This window comes from the organism of the source record quoted next, unplaced genomic scaffold, assembly GCF_019419815.1.
Source record: "Pyrus x bretschneideri cultivar Hongxiangsu unplaced genomic scaffold, Pyrus_bretschneideri_v1 Contig16, whole genome shotgun sequence".
In the NCBI taxonomy this organism is placed as follows: Eukaryota; Viridiplantae; Streptophyta; class Magnoliopsida; order Rosales; family Rosaceae; genus Pyrus; species Pyrus x bretschneideri.
Window position 1 is genome coordinate 6970636 of NW_025999457.1, and position 22192 is coordinate 6992827.

Consider the following 22192-nt stretch of genomic DNA (forward strand, 5'->3'; position numbering starts at 1 on the left):
GAGTGTTAACTCAAGTCACAATTTTAGGACAGTTTAGTACATCAGTTATGTTGGCTGTTAAGAACCCTATTATCTTCTGACGTGGCACCCACTAGCTAGTGATTTGACGCAACATGTTATTTTCGTGCCACGTGGAAATTAAAAAATTTTAAAAATTTATAGAAAAAAAATTGAAATTCAAAATCTAAAAAACATGAAACGGTTAAAAATAAGAATTCAAAAAGTAAAAACCACTTTTTACCTAAGCCCACATCCTCAAAAACACATGACCCTGATTCCTTCGCAACTCTACTAGATCCCCACCGCAAGCTGTTGTGTTTTCCCGCCGTCGTTCTTACTCGTCGTTGGTTCGCCTTGCTGTTGACCCAACAATTTCTCACGCCGTTGCATGTTTGCGCACCTCGAAGAAGGGTGCAGCCGTTTCTAGAAAAAGAAGCCTTCAAGCCATCAGAGGCGATGGGTTAGGAAAAACAGAAGATTGAAGTTAGTGAAGCATCCTCATATTGTAAGAATCCTACCTTTTCAATATTGATTAGGGTTTTAGGTTGTACGATTTAACAATTTTGAATTTTTAGGGAATTGTGACCTTTTTATTCCGATTTCTTTTTATGTGGTTTTTTTAAATTGTGTTTTGCAGTGGGTGTCTCTACTATTTAGTGTTTTCAATGTGCATGTGGTTTGTGTCTCCATTGATGGTCCTAGTTGCAACGCTTTAAAAAAACCCTTTATTGATGGTCACCATGGTTTGTTTGTCCTTTTTTCTGTTGTCATCAGGCTTATAAAGGCCTTGTGGTGCCATATTTGTTTGTGTTTTTTGGCTTTTAAAACCCTTTATTATTGACTTTTTAGGCATGCCAGATTTGTTTACCCTTAAGATTAACCATGGTGGGAAGTGGTCTGAAGATGCATATACGGAAGGGTTTGAAGCTTGGTTTAATTATGTAGACAAAGACTTTATGTCTTTTTTTTTTTTTGAGATAGATTCGATGGTTGAGGAGTTAGGGTATGACAGGTCCATTTTGTATCACTATAGGATTCTTGGGATGTCTTATAGGGAGGGATTAAGGATGATAGAACGTGACCAGATGTGGATAATATGTGCAAGTATGTTCTGGGGACTAGGGAAATAGAATTGTACCTAGAACATCAAAGTGCAAAGCAAGCTACCCTCAAACATAAGCTTTTGATGAATCTAGATGAGAGTGGAATAGTAAAAAGGAGGGTAACTATAGAAGATATTGAGGAGTCAAGGGTTGTATTGTCTATTAAAAAGGATAGTAGGTCAAAATTGAAAAAGTCTAGAGCAAAAAGGGGTGCTGATGACTTAAAAAAAAAAAGGTTATGCATTTTGAATGACATAGCCTACAATGCTAATCACGAAGATATGGATACGAGACTGATGGAAGTTTGTGTGATTGAAGGAATGTCACTGAGGGAAGACAATGAAGTGGAAATGGTATTAAAGAAGGGTCTCTCTACAATGCTTATGAAGGAACTTTCAATGGTGTTGATGAAGTGACTCTCAATGTTGCTGATGAAGGTGATATTAATGGTGGTGATGAAAGTGATAATGGTACTGCTAAGTCCACTACAGAAGGAGCTGATGTTGGAATTGAAGGTGCAGAAGATGCGGTTGCTGAATGTAATATTGGAAACACTTATTTATGTATTTTTACTAAAAGTATTCAGTTGTTATGTACTCAAAACTATTTTTTGACTAATATTCATTGTATGTGGCAGGTAATGCAGAAGAAGACAGTACTGATAATGAATTTGTGGATAGTGACTACGTTATGAAGATGATGATCGTGATGTAATAGATGAAACAAGTGTAGATACACTGATTGGAGAAGATCATTGAGGTGAAGGGTTTGGTAATGGTGGAGATGGTGACAACTAAAATACTGATGAAGTTATTAATGCAAGGGATCTAAAAGATGTTCCCCTTGATGATGGAAAAAAAGACTTAGATGGCCTGCACAGTGTTGATGAATTAGGTTATGAGGTTGATGAAAGGGTCATATACCTGAGTTCAATGAAGAAGCTAACATGGATGATCCAAAATTTGAAAAAGGGCTGAAGTTCAGAGATGCTTCGCAGTTGAGAGAGGTACTATGGTCACACTCCAATTAGCATGGTGCTCTTTCAATTAGGCTGAAAATGAATAAGAAGTGGAAGATAAGTGCAAAGTGTGCAACAAACTGCAGGTGGAAATTGTATGCTTTCAGGATAGGGATGACAATTATAACCGTTAAACTCGATAACCATGGATAACCGTCAAAATAGATTGGATTTGGAGTGTGAAAATTGGGGTATATTTTGAATATGAAGAAAAACCATGAATATTATTCGGTTATGATTTTGGATATGGTTATAGAGGTACCTAATCCGTATTCGTCCTCAAATCTGAATTGAACAATATATAATATAATTATATACAATAATGGTATGTGTGTGTGTATATATATATATTCATTTTTCACCGAATTCATTTCCTTGAGAATATAAAAGTTGCATTTTGTGGGAAAGTTCAAAAGTTTTTTATATGAATCAAAATATATGAGAATTCAATGGTACTTATGGGTAGTGTTCTAAAACTCAGTCTAGGGGCCGTTTAGGTGCTAGGCGGTGGGTAGCTGTTGGGATTTAACCAAAATTGGAAGAAAAATCGGGAAATAAATTAGGCGGACATTGGACGGCCTAGGCGGGTGTATGAGTGGCCTAGGCGGCCATTGGGAGGCCGAGGCGAGCAGTACCTAAAACTCTCTGACACCTTCACGACTCATTCTCTCTCAGTGGCAACATCATCGGCGTCCATTGTCATAAGTTGGATAGTTCAATATGGCCCAATGAACATTTCAGAACGGTATGCAATTGGTTTGATGACTCCTTAATCTCATTAGATTCTGTCAGAGAAAGACGATAAAAACCTAAGTTTTGTAGAGGTGAATCTCCTATCAATTGGATCTCGTGCTCTACAGCTCTCCTTGGTGGTAATCTTTGCACATCTGAAAACAAGTTTTTGAACTCCTTTTGCAATTTTTCAATGTCGGAACATTGTGTAGAGGAGCCACAGGTAGACAAAGTCACAACTCTATAACTCTGATCTTGTGGTTGAATCATTAGTAAAACAAATCTTCCACATGAATTAACCAACCTCTTGGCTTGGTTAACTATCAAGAAGTTTTATGTACTTTGAGGCTTATAAGCGTTGATGTGGAACTCTTTCTCGTCCTTTACAAGACGATACTTGTGAAGCCCCATGTAGTGAATTGCTTCATGGTCCCACATATACGGACTGTTAGAATGACTTGGCACACATCTAATGGAACCATCTCCCAAGTCACCTCATCAATGAAACGATTGGTGATTGCAAATTTGAAGGTACATTGCTTCATGATCTACAAGTCAACATCCTTCTAAATCCATCCTAACAAGTATGGTTTAGGATATGGTGTGGTGTATAAGCCCACATTCTGAACTAGAGCCTCAGAAATCAAGTTCTTTTAACTTCCAGGGTCAATGATAGCTTGCACAACATTTTGTTTCACCTAAATATTCACATGAAACAACTCTTCACCGCTATGAGAATCTACAACATCTGTTGGTTTGGTTATAAGGGCAAGAGTAGCATCAAGCTACCTCACTTCTAGAAGCTATTCTGCATGTTGCGTAGTCAAGGTAACATTTCTGTCAATTCTCCCCTAGTTGTTTTTAACATGTTACGGTTGCAACTCAGGGTGAAGAGTCCAGCACTTGTCTATGCCATGTTTACTAGTTTGACAATGATCATAGTAGTTCCTCTGTGTTGGACCTTCCTTGCTTTCCTTCATTTTTTTCTTCAAATTAGATTTACTGCTAGGATTCTATTTGTTTTTGCCTCGATGGTAATGGCCTTAATAATAGCTTCTTCAGTAGTTTCTACGGTGAACAATTTCAGTTTTTTACATAAGTAGTCGATAAGACCTCTGGTGTACTTCATGAACACATCGTAGTCATCGACATCAATATCCAAAACCATAGCTTGGTTATTGAACTCAGTAGTGTACTTTCGACAGTTTACCTGAACTTTTGTCAGAAGTATTGCCACTTGTACCATCTTTCTTCTTCGTAGCCAATTGGATAGAATTGTTTTCTCAAGATCATCTTGAATTCCTTCGAAGTCAATTTAGATATATCATACCATTTTCGGTAAGTTTCCACCATGTAAGGGCAGATGACTTGTAAGTTTCAAGTTTGCAAAAGTCTTTTGAGAGTTGGAGTATTTATACACAGTGAAGTAAGTTTCTAAGGTATCTATCCAATTGTCTAACTTTTCTGCATCAACATCCCCTCTGTAACAGGGATATCAACTTTAAATCAATTTTTAAGGTATCTACAGGAGTTTTATTCTTACCCAATGATTCTTCTTTGTTATCCTCTATTTCAGGATTGTTGCCATCATCGTCCTCTGTCTGTGACAGCAACTTACTTTATATTGCGAGAGAGATTCTGAAGAAGAAGATAGAGGTTGATGTTCCTTATGCCAATGATCTTCTAGTTTTTCTATCTGTCACAGCAACTGCACCATTTCGGTTTTTTCATAGAACCTGAAGAGCACCTGTTAGGCTTTGGTCTCCATATATATTACAACATGCTCTTCATTACCAAACCTTAATGGAAACATGAAAGAAGATGCAATTCCAATAAAAATGAGAATTACGTATTCAATCATAAACTAATATAGCTTTGATTAATTAAAACAAAAATAATTGAAAGAACAAAATCATTTTGGAAGTCTGATAAAGATTTACCATATATACCAGAACTCGGATAAGGGTTTATTAGCAATGCTATCAAACCAGTCCAAACCATTTGATTGAAGCAGCAAATGTAGAGCACCATGCCATCCAAGCATAAATAAATCATGAATTTTTATTTATTTTAGTTTTGTTAACTTCAAATAGTTAAAATCGTCGAGCTCAACATATATAATTTCTTGTTATACAAATTCTTAATTTGGCTGCTGGCTTCTCACAACCATTTATGTCACAAAGTAAAATTTAGAGATAGATATACCTGTAAAATAAAACCAATTAGCATAGAATTGGTTCTCTTTATGACAGGCACCACTTGCAGCCGGTGCTTTGAAAGAAGTAGCCGAACATGGAAGAGTGTTTCATCCAAGTGTAGGGGGAAATACAAATCCCAGATAAACAACTTAGCTAACTCGCCAATCTGTTAAAATTAAATAAAAGTGCTCATAAAAAATGTTAAACAAAGTATCACTTTAAAGTTCTAAACTACAAGTCCATAACACAGGCCTGGTGCTATAACTTGGTTGGTACTCCAACATATAGCTAAGGAGATTACAACACTGGTTTCTCTGCCATGTAAGAATATGAACATGAGATTAGGTGATCTGGAATTAGCTATTTGAGACCAATTGATATAAGAAAGCCTAATGGGAAGATGTATACTAGTTCTTGTCAATAGAGGATTTTATTGTGGCAATGAACTGATATGGATTAGGAAAACTTAAGTTGTTTTCCATAAGGATTCTAATAGGGAGTCCTCATTCTGTTATGAGAAGGGATATGTGCATATGTACATATATAGCGACCTCTCCTCTCATAGGATCATGCTTTTTTGGAACTAAGCCCTATTCTTAGTTTGAGCAATAAGCATCCTAACAAAGAAAAGAAGAGCCGGTGTGCATTCAAGTTCATTGTGAATAACCATGGCTACATCCAATGGAAGTTCTTCAGGTTAGTATGCTTCAACCTTACATGGATTAGTGTTCTGTATTTTGTTCAGTTGTAATTCGAGTAATTGAATTTTGTTTGTGGTTTAGAATTAACATGTATCAGAGCCATAGATTTGTGTTCTTAAGTTCAATCAACAAAATCGATAGAATCCTAATAAATAAATAAATAAAGGAAGTGTTATTGGCACTTCAAAAATCTCATTCTACACTCCTCACAAGTGTATTTTTCTTTCTAAATATAGAAAGTTTGGAGTGTAGAATGAGAAATTTGGAGTGCTAATAACAATTCCCAAAAAAAAAAAAAAATATTCATCTTTATTGCCATCAGGTTTTGAAACTGGTTCTAGACTTAAAACTGGGTCTAGGAAAAACAGTGCGCTTTAGTAAAATATGAATGTTTATTATTTTTATTTTTTTGACCATTAAAACTCAAAACCTATATACTTTTAGGGGTTTTCTCGGATTAGGAATACAACAATTTATCTTTTTGATTTTGAATTTTGTTGATTTGGGTTGTTCAAGTTGTTGAGTCTTCAGTATATATTGTAAATGCTTCCGCTGCTGGGTATTGATACTCATTGAATGAAAGGATATGTCTTCTAAACATTGGATTGAAATTTGGATTTTGATCTATCTTATCTCGAATATATTCCTTTCTTCAACATGATTTGAATAACAAGCATCACGATTACACTTATTTCTGTTTTTTAATCCCATGATTATGCGCTTTCTCTAACTGTCTATGGAAGAAAGTTTAGCTTGGACCTTCTACAGATATCACTCGTTTTATGCAAAAAAATTTGATGAACTACGAATTGTTTATTTGAGACAAATCCTTTATAATGTTGAGATGGTTGTCTATGATTACATAACAATTAATTCTTAATGTTCTGAAAATCCTTTTATTCTTTATGTGTTTATCAACCTTTTGTTGTTAAGATTATGTATATAGATAATAGTTTTGATGATAGGATGTGCAATAGATTGAGAAAAGAAATCTAGAATCTAAAAGTCTTTTGTGATTTCATTGTTTTCTTCAGTATCTGCAATGTTAATGAAGACCCTCAATTTAGTTAACATTCCAATCCTCGCTGGTGGGGGTAATTACAAGAAGTGGAGAAGGGACATTAGTTTGCTATTAACTCTAAATGAGTTTGATATAGCAATTGACAATCCCAAGCCTGTCATCAATGATCAGAGCACCAGAGCTGAAAAAGCAAATTTTGAGAGATGGACAAGAGCTAATAAAGTGGCACTGTCTATCTTAGAGAGTGGTATGACTGATACAATTCAAGAAGGAATCAAGAAACCTAATTTGGCTATTGACTACTTGAATGCAATTGAAAAGAAATTTAAAGAATCTGAGAAAGCTGAAGTGAGTCAATACATGTCTCTATTGACTATATACAAGATTGAGGGTAATCTAAGAAAGCTGAAGTGAGTCAATACATGTCTCTATTGACTACATACAAGATTGAGGGTACTGGTTCTATAAGGGACCACATCATGAAGATAACTGATGTTGCGGAAAAACTCAATTAAATGGATGTAAACATTGGTGAAAAACAGATGGTATTCATGATTCTCTAAGCACTTCCCAACAGATATAGCCAGTTAAAGGTTTCCTACAACACGCAAGACAAAACGGGGACTTTGATGAGTTGATTGCACAATGTGTACAAGAAGAAACTCGTCAAAAGCAAGAGAAAGACAAAGAAAATGAGGATGTCAATTTTGTGCAAACTGGAAAAGAGAGTAAGCTCTAATAGGTTCAGTACTTCTGCTAAAGTAATTGACTCCCTTAGAAAATCTACCAAGTTTAAAAAAACAAAAGATGTGTCTAAACTTAAATGTTTTTGGTGCAAAACTAGGGGCCAATGAAAAGTAAATTGTGAAATCTTTAAGGATTGGATAAAAAGCAAAGAAAAGGAATAGGTACATGTTTGCGTTGAGTCAAATTTGTGTGAGGTACCTGTTGATTCATGGTGGTTTGATGCTAGATGCTCAGTGCATATAACCAACTCTTCAAAAGGTTTTCAAAAACAAAAGGAAATTGGAAATAATTTACGTAATGTCTATATAGGGGAAGGGACTAAAGTTGCAGTGCATTCAATAGGGGTTGTGAACTTAAGATTAACCTTTGGTTTTGTTTTACAATTAAAGGATGTGCTCTATGTTCCAAATACAAGAAGAAAATTATTTCTCCTTCCAAAATTGTAAAAGATGGTTTTTCCTTTCTTGCTGATGATGAATGTCTAAAATCTTTAAAAAGAATAGTCTTGATTTGATTTTGGGGACTGCTTTTCTATTTCATAACTTGTGGAGACTAGAATGTTTAGTGGAGTCAAATAATCACCTAGTACTGAATGTTGGTTCCAAAAGAATGTTAGAAAATGTCACTTCTAACATTCTTTGGCACAAAAGGTTAGGGCATATCTCTAAAGAAAGAGAAATTAAACTTTCAAAGGCTAAATTAATTCCAAGATTAGATTTCACTACTGCAAATGAGTGTGTAGATTGTTTAAAGGGAAAATGACTAATTTTAGAAAAATGGATGCTAAGAGAAGTCAAGGGTTATTAGAAATCACACATAATGATACTTGTGAGCAAATGAGTGTGTAGATTGTTTAAAGGGAAAATGACTAATTTTAGAAAAATGGATGCTAAGAGAAGTCAAGGGTTATTAGAAATCATACATACTGATATTTGTGGTCCCTTTCCAGTCAAAACAATTTGTGGGAATAGGTATTTTGTCAATTTCATTGATGAATTTTCTAGGCTCGGATATACTTTTCTCATTGGTGAGAAGTCAGATGCACTCAATTGTTTTATTATTTATAGAAATGAAGTTGAAAAATAGTTAGGAAGGTTATTAAAATTGTTAGATCAGATAGGGGAGGAGAATACTTTGGCAGATACACTGAATCTAGGCAGCAAAAGGGTCCATTGACTCTTGATCTTAAGAAGAATGGCATTGTGGCATAATACACCACACATGGAACACCTCAACAGAATGGTGTGTTAGAGAGAAGAAATAGGACTCTCATTGGCATGGTTAGGAGTATGATGACAAGATCTAGACTACTAGGTTTCTTATGGGGAGAATCTTTGAAAACAACAAATTATATATTGAACTGATTTCCCAGTAAGGCAGTTTCAACAATACCTTTTGAGTTGTGGCATGGGAGAGTTCCAAGTTTTGCCCATTTTCATGTTTGGGGATGTAAGGCAGAGGCTAGATTTTACAATCCTAATGAAACGAAGTTAGATCCTAGAACATAATCATGTTACTTTGTTGGCTACTCTGAGAATTCAAAGGGTTTTAGGTTCTATATTCCTCAACACCATACTTGAATCCACGAAGCACATAATGTAGCCTTTCTAGAAGATCAAGATGTTTCAAATTTTTCAAGAGAAAATTTTGTGTTTGAAGAGATGCATCAGATTCATGACAACCCTGTAACAACGGATTATACTCAGGTTTCATTATTTACTCAACAATTGTCACCTACAATTGAAGATTTAAGTGAAGAATTAGGAGCTCATGTTATTACACTATGGAGGTTGACCAATTAACACAGCTTGCAACATCAATTCCCTTTTAGAACCACAAGTACCAATTGAACTAAGAAAATCTACAAAAGCTCAAAAATCTACTGCAATCAGTGACTGTGTGTACTTACAAGAAATTGAGTTTGATATAGGTGACATTGATGACCCCTTATATACACTCAGGCAATTGAAAGTCCTGAATTAGTTATATGGCACAGTACTATGAAGGATGAGTTAGATTCAATGTTCAAGAATCAAGTTTGGACATTGGTGGAATCAAATTATGAAATTAGGCTAATAGGTTGCAAGTGGGTGTTTAAAACAAAAAAGGATGCTCATGGTAGAATTGAGAGATATAAAGCAAGGTTAGTTGCCAAGGGGTTCACTAAAAGATAGGGAATCGATTACTATGATACTTTCTCTCTAATTTCCTCTAAAGATTCCATGCGAGTTGTCATGTCTTTAGCTGCCTATTTTGATCTTGAGTTACATCAAATGGATGTAAAGACAGATATTCTTAATGGAGACCTACAAGAGGATATCTATATGAAGCAAACTACTAGATTTGTTGAAAGGGGGAAGGAAAATATGGTATGCAAGCTCAATAAGTCAATATATGGCTTTAAACGGGCATCAAGGAAATGGTATTTGAAATTTGATCAAATTGTCTCTTTACAAGGTTTTGTAGAAAATAAGTTGGATGATTGCATATATATTAAGTTCTCAGGATCCAAATCTATCTTCCTAGTGCCTTTTTTATTTTATTTTATTTTTTTTCTTATGATATTCTTCTTGCTAGTTCATGTCCACAATTGCTTCAAAGTACTAAAAGAATGCTAAGTGATAATTTTGAGATGAAAGACCTCGATGAAGCACATTATGTATTGGGAATAGAGATTGTTCGAGATAGGCAGAACAGGCTTGTTGGTTTATCTCAAAAATGTTATATTGACAGAATATTAGTAGGTTTAATATGGAAAGCTGAAACAATGGTCAAGTTCTAGTTAATAAATAAGATAAGTTCTCGAAAAATCAGTGTCCAAAAATTGATTTGGAAATGAAGAAAATGCAGTCTAAACCTTATGCTTTATTGGTTGGAAGCCTCGTGTATGCAACTATATGTACAAGACCAGATATTGCCTTTATTGTTGGCATGCTAGGCAGGTTTCAAGCAAATCCAGGTGAAGCACACTGGGTAGCAGCAAAGAAAGTTCTATGATACTTGCAGAGAACCAAAAGTTATATGTTGGTATATGGCAGAAGCAATTCTTTGAAACTTATAAGATACACTAACTTGGATTTGGCTGGAAATGTAGATGAAGGAGAATATATCTTAATGCTCAATGTAGGGGTAGTTTCATGGAAAAGTGAAAAACAAACTGTCATAGCTACATTTACTATAGAGGTTGAATTTGTACCTTGTTTTGAAGGTATGAAATAGGCAGCTTGGTTAAAGAATTTCTTAACAGACTTAAGATTGTGAATTTAATTTAGAAGCCTGTGAAGCTGTTTTGTGACAACAACTCAGTTGTATTCTTTGCCAAGAATAATAGAAGAACTTCAGCATCAAGGTTAATGATGTGAAGTTTCTTAAAGTCAGAGAACAAGTCAAGAAAGGAGTGATTGAAGTGCAACATATTAGTACTACTATGATGCTTGCAAATCCCTTAACTAATGCATTGCCTGTTGGAATGTTTAAGCAACATGTTTCTTGGATGGGAGTATTGGAAAGTTTTGATCAGTGGGAGCAGTCAATTATCTTCTTGAGATTTGGATTGCAATTATGATAAGTTCCAGAATAATGAATGCAATCCTGAAGTAACAGAGGCTAATTTATTCAGTTATAGCTAGTTTGTTAGTCTATTTTGATTTTCATTAAGTGTCTTAGGTTCGAGGCTCAGTAATTCAGCTTGGAGTTTTGTAGTTTTGAATGATGCATATTGTTTTAGGTTAGATTCATTTGATGTTTTGAAAAACAGTTTGTCTATTTTTTAAGCTCATGATTAATGAATTGGTATTTTATCTAGTAATTGATATGTTGCTCTTGGTTGTGATTAATATGTTTTGATCTCTTGAAAAGTGGGAGCATATCTTTTGAGTCATGAGTTATATTTGCAGATTGGATATATGTGGACTTGGAATCAATAATGCCCTTTGTTTGTAGTTCATGGTTCTTGGTCTCTGTACTTTGAAATGCAATGTAATAATGATCATGATAGTAAAGTCTTGAATAAGGCTATGTAATCACTTCTTATAATTGGTGAAAGTCGTGCTTGATCTTTGTCTCATGCTAAAGTGGGAGAATATAAGAATATGAACATGAGATTAAGTGATCTGGCATTAGCTATTTGAGACCAATTGGTATAAGAAAGCCTTATGGGAAGATGTATACTAGTTATTGTCAACAGATTCTGGTGCAGTAGTGAACTGATATGGATTGGGAAAATAAGTTGTTTTCCATAAGGATTCTAATAGGGAGTCCTCATTCTGTTATGAGAAGGGATATGTGTATATGTATATATAGCAACCTCTCCTCTCACAAGATCACGCTCTTTTGGAAATAAGCCCTATTCTTAGTTTAAGCAATAAGCATCATGACATAGAGAAGAAAAGCTGGTGTGAATTCAGGTTAATCGTGAATAACCATGGTTGCATCCAATAGAAGTTCTTCAGGTTAGTATGCTTCAACCTTACATGGATTAGTGTTCTGTATTTTGTTGGGTTGTAATTCGAGTAACTGAATCTTGTTTGTGGTTTAGAGTTAACATGCCTATCATTATGAAAGACTCAAAATGATCATTGTGCGTCTCTACTCGTGCATCTTTATATTGGTTCTATGGTATTTGAACTCAAGTTGTCAAATTAATTCAAGAGCCTATCACCTGTAGCCGTAGGTCATTAACTATATTGTTTACAAACATGATTGTACTTTCGGACAAGGCCGGGAGAAAATGTGCGCAACAAGAAGAGGGAAGCAGAATAGTGGAACTCATATGTAATCACGAGTTGGAGGAGGATTGAATTTAAAATCAAATTTTATGTTGTGTAGATAATATGTGGGTGAACATAGACAAGAACGCCAACTCGTTGTTGATGGACAAGGGGTTTAGTTTTTAAGCTCCCATTAGATAAAAGAAAAAATGGGAAGAAAAGAAAATTGAAACCTTAGTCTGGCCAATGTGAGGATGTTGTTCAAGCATGTCAAAAACACCCCAACTGCCAACTGCTTCAGCTCCGGTTTCTTTGCTGCGATTCCCCACTTTTTCACATTCCTCGAAATGAAAATTTTTGTGAGATTTAATAACTATAAGAATGGTCAACTGGGAGTGTGGTTTGGATGTTAAATCTACAGAATAAAATTCCTTACCTCAAGAAACCGAAGAACCATGCTTGCAAAATCAATGAAACCGATATCCCGATCCGAAAACTTCCTGAGGTAGTGTCTGCAATTGGTACACCACACACATTCTTCTCATACAACAAATGAATTGCATCTCTTACACTTTCCCCAGTTTTCAATTCCAAAACTTTGCACTTATGTAGAAATACAAAACACACTGCAAGAATTTTGGCTAAAAGCCATCCTTTTCATTGGTGTCTATTGTCAAGTGTGGACACTCTCATTGGTGGCAAACCTTAATGGCCACCTAGCAGCCACTAAACTAGAGAACAAGTCCTATGTAGAGGACTCTATTGTAACAATGGCTACCAATATTGCATTGGTGTCATCTGTAAACAATGCCACCCTAATTCACATTGGTGGCAAAGTTGCAATATCATATTTTAAAAAAATAGGATGCCTCCAGGGGCACCCAGATTTGAATATAATATTTTTTTTTTCTTTTGGTGAGGAAACAAATTATAATATCTTTGATATAAGAATATACTACAAATTTGCATAACTGATATTTTATACAATTTTGAACAAATGTTGGGACTCAAACTTTGAAACGTGTTTGAACACTCTGTTTCCAAAGAGCTTAATCGTGTAAATAACTTGAATTTGATCATTTGTTGCACCCAAAGTCAAATCCACAAAATTCATAAGAATAATGTTAACTCAACTTTAACTATTAAAGCAATTAGAGTTGAGGACATGTATCACTGAGATATAATCAAATAAATACTTGGGAAATGTAGTTTTTCAAGAAGTTTGCAGTCATAATATCAGCCATGAAGACTCTCACGTTGCTGCTACTATTTGGCCTAGCTGGTTAGGCCTCTTTCTCTGTTTGTTGTACTTTGGGGACTACTTGGTAGTCTGTTATTAATAAATTTCCTTCTTTCAGAAGAAAATGCGAACATAGAAATACAAGGTCTAAGCATTATCTTGAAAAACCAAAATATCAAAATCAGATAATTTAAAAGGAAAGATATAGCTCCCACACATACTTATGAACCTAGGCATCATGCACAAATACAAGAAATCTAAACCCATTCCTCATTTCAAACCAATAGGTAGTCTGAAATATAGGCCATTGAACCAACAATCATATTGGGCATTCAAAAAAGTAATCCTTTCACCTTATCTCTAATGAAGCTTTAAACCCTCTCCCGAATGATCTCATATGTGCTTAGTTCCTCAACACTCCCAATGTGCTTGAATAATGTTGTCAAAGAAGTTGTGAATACAAGAAGATGAGATACATTATGAAAGAGAGAGATTTCGATGATCCTAGATGTATCAAGTGTTGAACTTAAGGCTAGTAAGAAAAATATATAAATCTGCATAAAATGTGTATGCGTTTGTACATAGATACGTATTTACTTATAAATTAAAATGCTAACTTACAATCTGATGTAATGAAACATCAGTTAATTTGTAATAAACATCTAATATGTAATTGTGCACCATCACTTAATTTGAAGAGCACAAATATACCTTTAACATCTTGCCTCAAAAGGGCAATAAGTGCTTTATGCATAGCATCATGCTCCACAAATTCCTAGAAAAGCATCAACAAAGCCCAACATCAGACTCATATAACACAACCACCATACTCCCAGGATCACAATTCCTAACAAAGAAAGGAAAAAAAATCACCAGTGTGTTGAGGTGTAAAATATGCCAAGAAATTGAAAGTTAATTAATTAATTTACAATTGATTAGTTAATTCAAAATCATAGGAAGCAGTCGGTTGAAACAGGTAAAAAATGGAGCAGTTCCTCCCCCACTTTCCTCCAACGTGCAAAAGAGGAGTTAATAAAAACCTGCCCATTATTTCCACGGTGTTTCACAAATAAGTTCCACAAACTCAAGTCTATAGAAAGACCTAAAATGGATTCAGAAGGGGACGGAGAGGACAGCAGAGGAAGAAAACAACGAAGTAGAGCTCAGCAAAAGGCTAAAAGACAAACGGAGAACAACCAAAGGAGAGTAATACAAAAAAAAAAAAAAAAAAAAAAAAAAAAAAGAGGTGGAGTCGGGCCTTCTTTTCGCACTATTACGGATACGAAAATAATGGGAAAAATTGGATTCAATTGTCAATTGTTCCTATCGGAATCGGAAATAGGATTGACTATGGATTTGAGCCATAGCACATGGTTTCAGAAAACCGTACGATTTTCCCGATCTAAATAAAGTAGGTTTTACATGAAGAAGATTTGGTTCAGCATGTTCTATTCTATACGGGTAGGGACATCATAAAAACACAAGAAAAAACCAACAAAAGAAATTTTGCTCAACACAGTGCAAAGAGAAAATCACCCAATTCACTTTAATTTGACCCACAACCTTCCATTCTTTTCGCCCCAGGTTGGACGTAACCTTGATTCACCTTCTTCGTCCCTAATCTTCGACATGCATACAGAAAATGGAATTAAAATTCGAAATCTAGAATCTATCCAAAAATTGAAAGTTTTTATTTTGAGAAAGCACTTACATTTGAGAACAACCCATGAAGAGTGTGATGTGACATACCACATCGCTCAGGGAGTGGATCCTGTAAGCCTTATATGTATATTCCTATCTTTACCTAGCACGAGGCCTTTTGGGAGCTCATTGGCTTTGGGTTCCATTGGAACTCTAAAGTTAAGCGAGTTTGGGCAAGAGCATTCCCAGGATGGGTGACCCATTGGGAAGTTCTCGTCTGAGTTCTCAGAAACAAAATCGTGAGGGTGTGGTATGGGCCCAAAGCGGACAATATCGTGCTACAGTGGAGTCGAGCCGGGAATGTGGTGGGGCCCGGGCCGAAATGTGACAATTTGGTATCAGAGCCAATCCTTGGCCGGAAGTGTGCCGACGAGGACGTCAAATATTGATATTATCGGCGATATTTCGTTGATAATATCCTTTTTTTGAGAGGGCGATATTTTCACACTTATCCACTTAATTATTCAATATATTGATATTTTTGTCGATATTATCGCGATAATATCAGAGACGATATTTTCAGCATTTTAATGCATATATTTGAGAAATATATCGCGATATTATCGATATTTCGCGAGATGAAATCCAAAAATACTTGAAAAATGATGAAAAGTCTCAATCTTGCGCATACAGGGATTCGAACCCCTCCCTTTGTCAACCACGCACCTGAGCCTTATCCAACTCGCTACATATGTGTTTGTGATTACATATTCAGCCTATAATATTTATATGGTCGTTAAGATGTCTGCAAGGCTTGCAAGCTAACATTTATTATCTAGGATAAATTTCTATATTTAAAAAAACACCAAGGGGATTCCCTCCCATTTTACTTCCTTCAACACCTTGACCACCATATCACTTATGTTTTTGTGAAAATATGCTAAATATATATATATATGGTTTTGTTTTGAATTCTTTTTGCAAGAAACAAATTTGCACATGACAATGAATCTTTGACAATTTCTTTTCAAGTATCTACTTTTGAACTACTCACCACGTTCACTCACCTAACTAATTAGTTGTAGTCATATTTCTATATATATGGTTAGGTAGTTCTATTTCTATATATACAAATAAAATCAAATGGTCCCATGCCGTCCCTTATTCTCAACATCTCTCCAAAACAAAACATAATGCTCATGTTATTCTCAACATCTATCAACCTCAATTTCCCCCCAAGTTAAAAAAAAGCCGAACTATAGTAAGTTATTCTCATTCATTATTCTTATTTAATTTGCATGTTTGTTATTATCTATTCCAAGTTTTTGGTGGTATTATATTTTAAATTGTGTCAATTAATTACTTAGTCAATGGCATGTGGTTTTTAATTTTTCTATTTTTTATTTGGTCACTTACATGTGTGTTTATTGTCTCTTAATGCATTATTAAAGACTTTATATGTTTTCATCACATTTTGTTACATTTGTGTAATTATTATTTTATTGTTGGTCCACACAGATTCTATTTGGCATTTACACAAAGGGTTCCATATTTAAGGTAAGTTTACAAACTTATATTTATATTATTGTAATTTATACAACAACAAAAATATTTGTGTGGACCTGTGCATGTGATCTAAGAACCAAATAATACTTGCATGTTAATTTTTTGAAGTAATTAAGTAATGTTGTATAATTATTCCCTAGGATAATTTTAATTTGTTTAATGTTATTTATTATTTTATTATCAAATTGGATTATTATTCATTAATATTAGGTTTTATTATTCCATATTATTTTTATAATTACTTAAATTCTTACAATCATTTTCTTTACTTCCTATTTAATTCTTCTGTAGAATAACTTTATTATTTAGGTTCTCTTATATAACCGTCACTACTATATTTTTTGGCCAAAAAATAATTGCCTAATTTCCATGAAATATAAATATAGGTACGTTTAAGATGTCTAGTGGAGTTACTAAACGTGATCCAGCTTGGGAACATGGAGACCTAATAGACGGAAACAAACATGGTACAATTTGCAAATATTGTGGTCAGGTAATGAAGAGTGGCGGAGTGACACGACTTAAGTACCATCTTAGTGGATTAGATCCAGGAAATAATGTCCAATGATGCGATAATGTCCCCCCAGAAGTGAAGGCATTCATCACCACATTATTAAAAAAAAACACCATAAGGAAAAGAAAACACATGGAATGGAAAATATTCGAGCTGGGCTACAAGGAGAAGTCATTGGCTAAGCGGTTGACAGTGATGATGATGACGATGAGGACGAATGTCATGATGACATGGGACATGAAGAACGACACAATTTCAAACAAGCATTATGTGCCTCCAAATAGTCAACATGGGAAAGAGAACACCTTCATAAAATTCCTAATAGAGCACAAGGTTCCAGGACAAGTGATGGTGCACAAATGAGACGGGGAGCAAGTGTTAGAGAATCACAACCAACACCACCAATAGCCCCAAGTTTATATAAGTCATCCAAAGCATGTCAAAAGAGTGTTTGGAGTTATTTCACTGGAGGTAATGTGAAGGAGGGAATGGGGCGTCTAATTAGCAAGTTCTTTATCTATGAAAATGTCCCTGCTGAGAAGGCATCATCACATCATTTCAAAAATATGGTATTGCGATGTCAACAGGCCGATGTTGGAGTACAACCTCTCACTCCCTATGAGGTAAGAAACAAATTGGAAATGGAGTATAAAGACATTGGCGAGTATGTTAACAAGTTGAGGTCAAAGTGGGAAACTAATGGTTGCACAATCATGTGTGACGGATGGACTGGCTCGACCAGATTGTCTATCATAAACTTCATGGTATACTCCAAGGAAAAGACAATTTTTTTGAAGTCCGTTGATGCTTCAGACCATATAAAGAACTACAAGTATATTTACAAATTATTGAGGGATGTAATCATAGAGGTGGGAGAGCATAATGTTGTCCAAGTCGTGACCGACAACAGTTCTGCATTTGTCAAAGCTGGAAAAAAATTAATGAAGCATCATAATGTGTTTTGGACATCATGTGTAGAACATTGTATTGATCTTATGTTTGAGGCAATGGGGAAGAGAGAGAATATTGCTAATGTCGTAAAAAGAGCTAGAACGATCACAAATTATATTTACAATCACGGTTGGTTGTTGGAAAAGATGCATGAATTTTGCAAAGGAGAAATTATTCGTCCAGCTACCACTCGATTTGCCACCAACTGTATTGCATTAGACAGCCTACTTAAGAAGAAAGCAGGTTTAAGCAACTATTCACTAGTGACGAATGGGCCAACCACAATTTCAGCCGCTCAAATGCAGGTCATATGGTGGAAAGTATAGTGCTTGATCATGCTTTTTGGACTCAATCAGAACATGTGTGCCAAGTGTTTGAACCTCTTTACAAAGTTTTACGGATCGTTGACACAGAAGTGTATCCTACTATGGGGGCAATATATGAGTTGATGCGTGCAGTGAAGGAGGACTTGGAAAGAAAACATGGTGCAAGGTGGGTCATAAAGATAATTGATGACCGATGGTATAAAACATTATACCACGATTTGCATGCAGCAGGTATAAATTATGTCATAATTTGCAATTCATTTCTTTAGTTGCATAAATATTATTTCTCTTATTAGAGTATGTGTTTCTTTGAATAGCATATTATTTGAATCCTCGATACCAATACAGACCTGGTGTTGGAGATGATGGTACCCTTATACGTGTTGTACATAATGTATACTCTAAATTAGACCTTGCATCACTAGCAGTTGGCCAATTTGGAAATGAGGTACACAATTACTTAAATTATAATAATTACATTGTTGGATTAAACTAACACGATTTATTGAATTCAGCTAACATGGTTTAAAGATGCAAGAAGAACTTTTGGAGAACCAACATCAGTTGCTGCTCAAACAAAATGTCTCCTAGTGAGTGTAAACATATTTCACTATCAGTTTATAATAGAATTTGTTGGAGTAATTAGGCTTATCAACATTGTTTTTCATTATAGCTAAATGGTGGATCATGTATGGGACTGATGCACCAACTATGAGAAAGTTAGCAATCAAAGTATTATCACAAACAGCTTCCTCATTTGCTTGTGAAAGAAATTGGACTACATTTGCACTCACACACACAAAGCAAAGAAAAAGGTTGGCTCATAGTAGGTTGGAAAAATTAGTTTATTGCTACTACAAGATGAAGCTTCAAATTCGAGATAAGAAGCATAAATAGATCATGTCGACCATGGTGACCCACTAGATGTATTTGATATTATTGCTGAATATGATGATACAGAGGGTAACCAACTTTATCAATGGATTAGACCTCTTCATTTAGATGATGATGAAGGCAATCCAGCTCTAAGAGTTGCTGAAGAAGCACATAATGAAGGGATAATTGTAGAAAGAGTATTAGAGGAGGAGGTGGGATCCAGCAACGCTGACTCTTTGGAAGAAATTTTGCGCCTAAGACCAAGAAACACTGGAATTCCACCTTCTTCCAATCCTACACAACCACAAAATCCTGCTGATACTAATGATAGCTCTATTACAAGATCAAGTGACTCACTTACCACCGGAGGTGGGAATGATGAAGGATATAGTGGTGGATATGGAAACTATGTTGAACCACCTCCCGGATTTATGAGCCCCTTCACTGGTAAGACAAATTTCATGCATGCAACACAGGATGAGGACCATGGCAGTAGGTGGGTAGGACCAGGAATTGGTGTCATAGGGAAGGACTATACTCGTAGAGAAAGAGGCAAGGGGACTTTGTCAAGTCAAGAAGATGACTCATTATCTATAACTTCGGACTCTCTTGGAGTCGGAAGTAGTGACTATGGTTATAGTCATAACCAACCATTTTCCTACCCTTCATATCCTATTCATGTTGGGATGGAATCGAGCAACTCATGGAAAGAATCCGAGACTCAATCTTCAAATGATTTTTCTTATGGACAACATCAACTAATCTCGGATCCATATGGGTGGCATGTTAACAATTACATGCAAAACTATTTTGGGGATTTATCATTTGATGACTACTCTTCACAATACACTTACTCTACACATAGAGATGATGAGGATAGTGAAAATTTTGAATCTCATAGGAACTCTATGTAGGTACTAAGTCACTCATGTTTCTTACCATGCAATGTATAAAGTGTAAAATATTGTACTAATTCATTATATATAAATGATTATGGTGTGATTAAACTTCTTTCATTAATTACTACATATTTTCTACACTCACAAAGTTTGCCAACTCGCTATATAATCAACTTAAATCAGTTAAATCCATCATGCAATGCATTTCCTTCCAATTTTTTGTGATAAACTAATAGATAATTGACTAAATAAGCATCCTGCAAAGTTTCAATAAAAATTTCCAAGTTTTTCTTAAAATTTCCATGGTTTTTATTCAATTTTTATCAATATCGATAATATCCCAATATTTCCGTGTTTTTGGACTACCGATATTTCCGATATCATCGATATTTTAGACCTTGATCGTAACATCCCACATCGCCGAGGGGAGTGGATCATGTAAGCCTTATATGTATATTCTCATCTCTACCTAACATGAGGCCTTTTGGGAGCTCACTGGCATTGGGTTCCATCGGAACTCCGAAGTTAAGCGAGTTTGGGTGAGAGCATTCTTAGGATGGGTGATCTACTGAGAAGTTCTTATGTGAGTTCCCAGAAACAAAACCGTGAGGGTGTGGTAGGGGCCCAAACGGACAATATCGTGCTACGGTGGAGTTGAGCTCGGAATGTGGTGGGGGCCCAGCCGGGATGTGACAAAGAGATGATCATTTTTACTTCTTCGATTGAGGTCCAATTTCGGCAGACCTCACCAGAAATTGACCAGATAACCCGCGATCACATGTCTTCTTAGATCTGAAATAGAGGAAATTTGGCTTTGAATTTGTAGAAACAAACTTAGGGGTTGGAAAGAGGAAGGGAAAAGGATTGAGTAATTTGACAATCGTTGGTGACCAGAGGACGGCGGCGCTATTGCATGAGAAAGAAGAGGGAGAGAAAGGATACTGGAGGGAGGATAGAAAGAATGAAGGGGGAAGGGAGTAGAGAGAGAAAAAAAAAGAAATAAAGAAACTTAAAAAATATCTGAAGAGATAAAACAAAAGAATAAAAAAAGATATGTATAGACAAGTTTGGCACCAATGCACAAATATTGTTAGTGGCCCTATTTCAAAGCCCACCGATAATAAACTTCAATGAATATAGAGTTAAGAAAGGCACCAATCTTCAATAGTGTGTAAAGAAGGGTGTCCTATAGCCCTTTTTCTAGTAGTGGCATTTTGTTTTGTTTAAGTGACATAAAGCTAAAAAAATCCTAAAATGATAAAAGTCAAGGTTAGGCCAGTTTGCCAACTTCATTGCTGTTGCACCCAAGTTCAAATCTAGTAGATTTTTTTTTTTTTTAAATTTTTGTGAGGCCACTAGTGCAATCTATCACTTATCCTATAGATTATAGTAGTTTGAGAATATATTCTTATAAAAAGTAAATTAAAAGGAAAATTGTCACTTTCAAAATGGGATTTCAAAGAAGACCAAAACTAATAAATTACAAAAAAAAAAAAAAAAAAAAAAATCAAAAACAAAAAGAATGGAACATTATATAATTGATGCTTAATATCAGGTGAGTTTTTTATGTCAGGTATAGAACTGATGGGGATGTGATTAAGAAAGAGTTGTAGGGCAGAGCCTGAATCAATTTCTTGGTTGTTTACTTGCGTTCTGAGGTTGGAGACGAGGCTCTCTTTTCTTCTGCGCCACTCCACTTTCTGAATTTTTTTTTTTTTTTTTTTTTTTTCCATTACATTCCTTTATAACTGAGCAGACTGTAGTAGCAAAGCAGTTGGAAGCAAAATGAGGTATTCTAAAATACCTCTGTTTTTAACTCTTTTTATTTTTTTTTATTTTTTTTTTATTTTTATTTATTTATTTTTTTTCTGTTTTGGTAGTGATTTTAATCACCGCCAGTATTTGGGCTTAAATGATTCTTGTTAGCTCTCTACTGCTCCATTGACACTT

The 22192-nt window shown here is 35.2% G+C and overlaps 1 long non-coding RNA gene and 1 pseudogene across 1 annotated transcript; one reads left to right on the forward strand and one right to left on the reverse strand.

The window, feature by feature from the left end:
* The first annotated feature begins 251 nt into the window (after positions 1–251).
* On the forward strand, positions 252–2444 carry LOC125475802. Its single transcript, XR_007257223.1, has 3 exons — positions 252–505; positions 1422–1642; positions 1741–2444. It is a non-coding gene; the product is annotated as an uncharacterized LOC125475802 (long non-coding RNA).
* Positions 2445–3841: 1397 nt separating this feature from the next.
* On the reverse strand, positions 3842–22139 carry LOC125475782 (annotated as a pseudogene).
* Between the last annotated feature and the right edge of the window lie 53 nt (positions 22140–22192).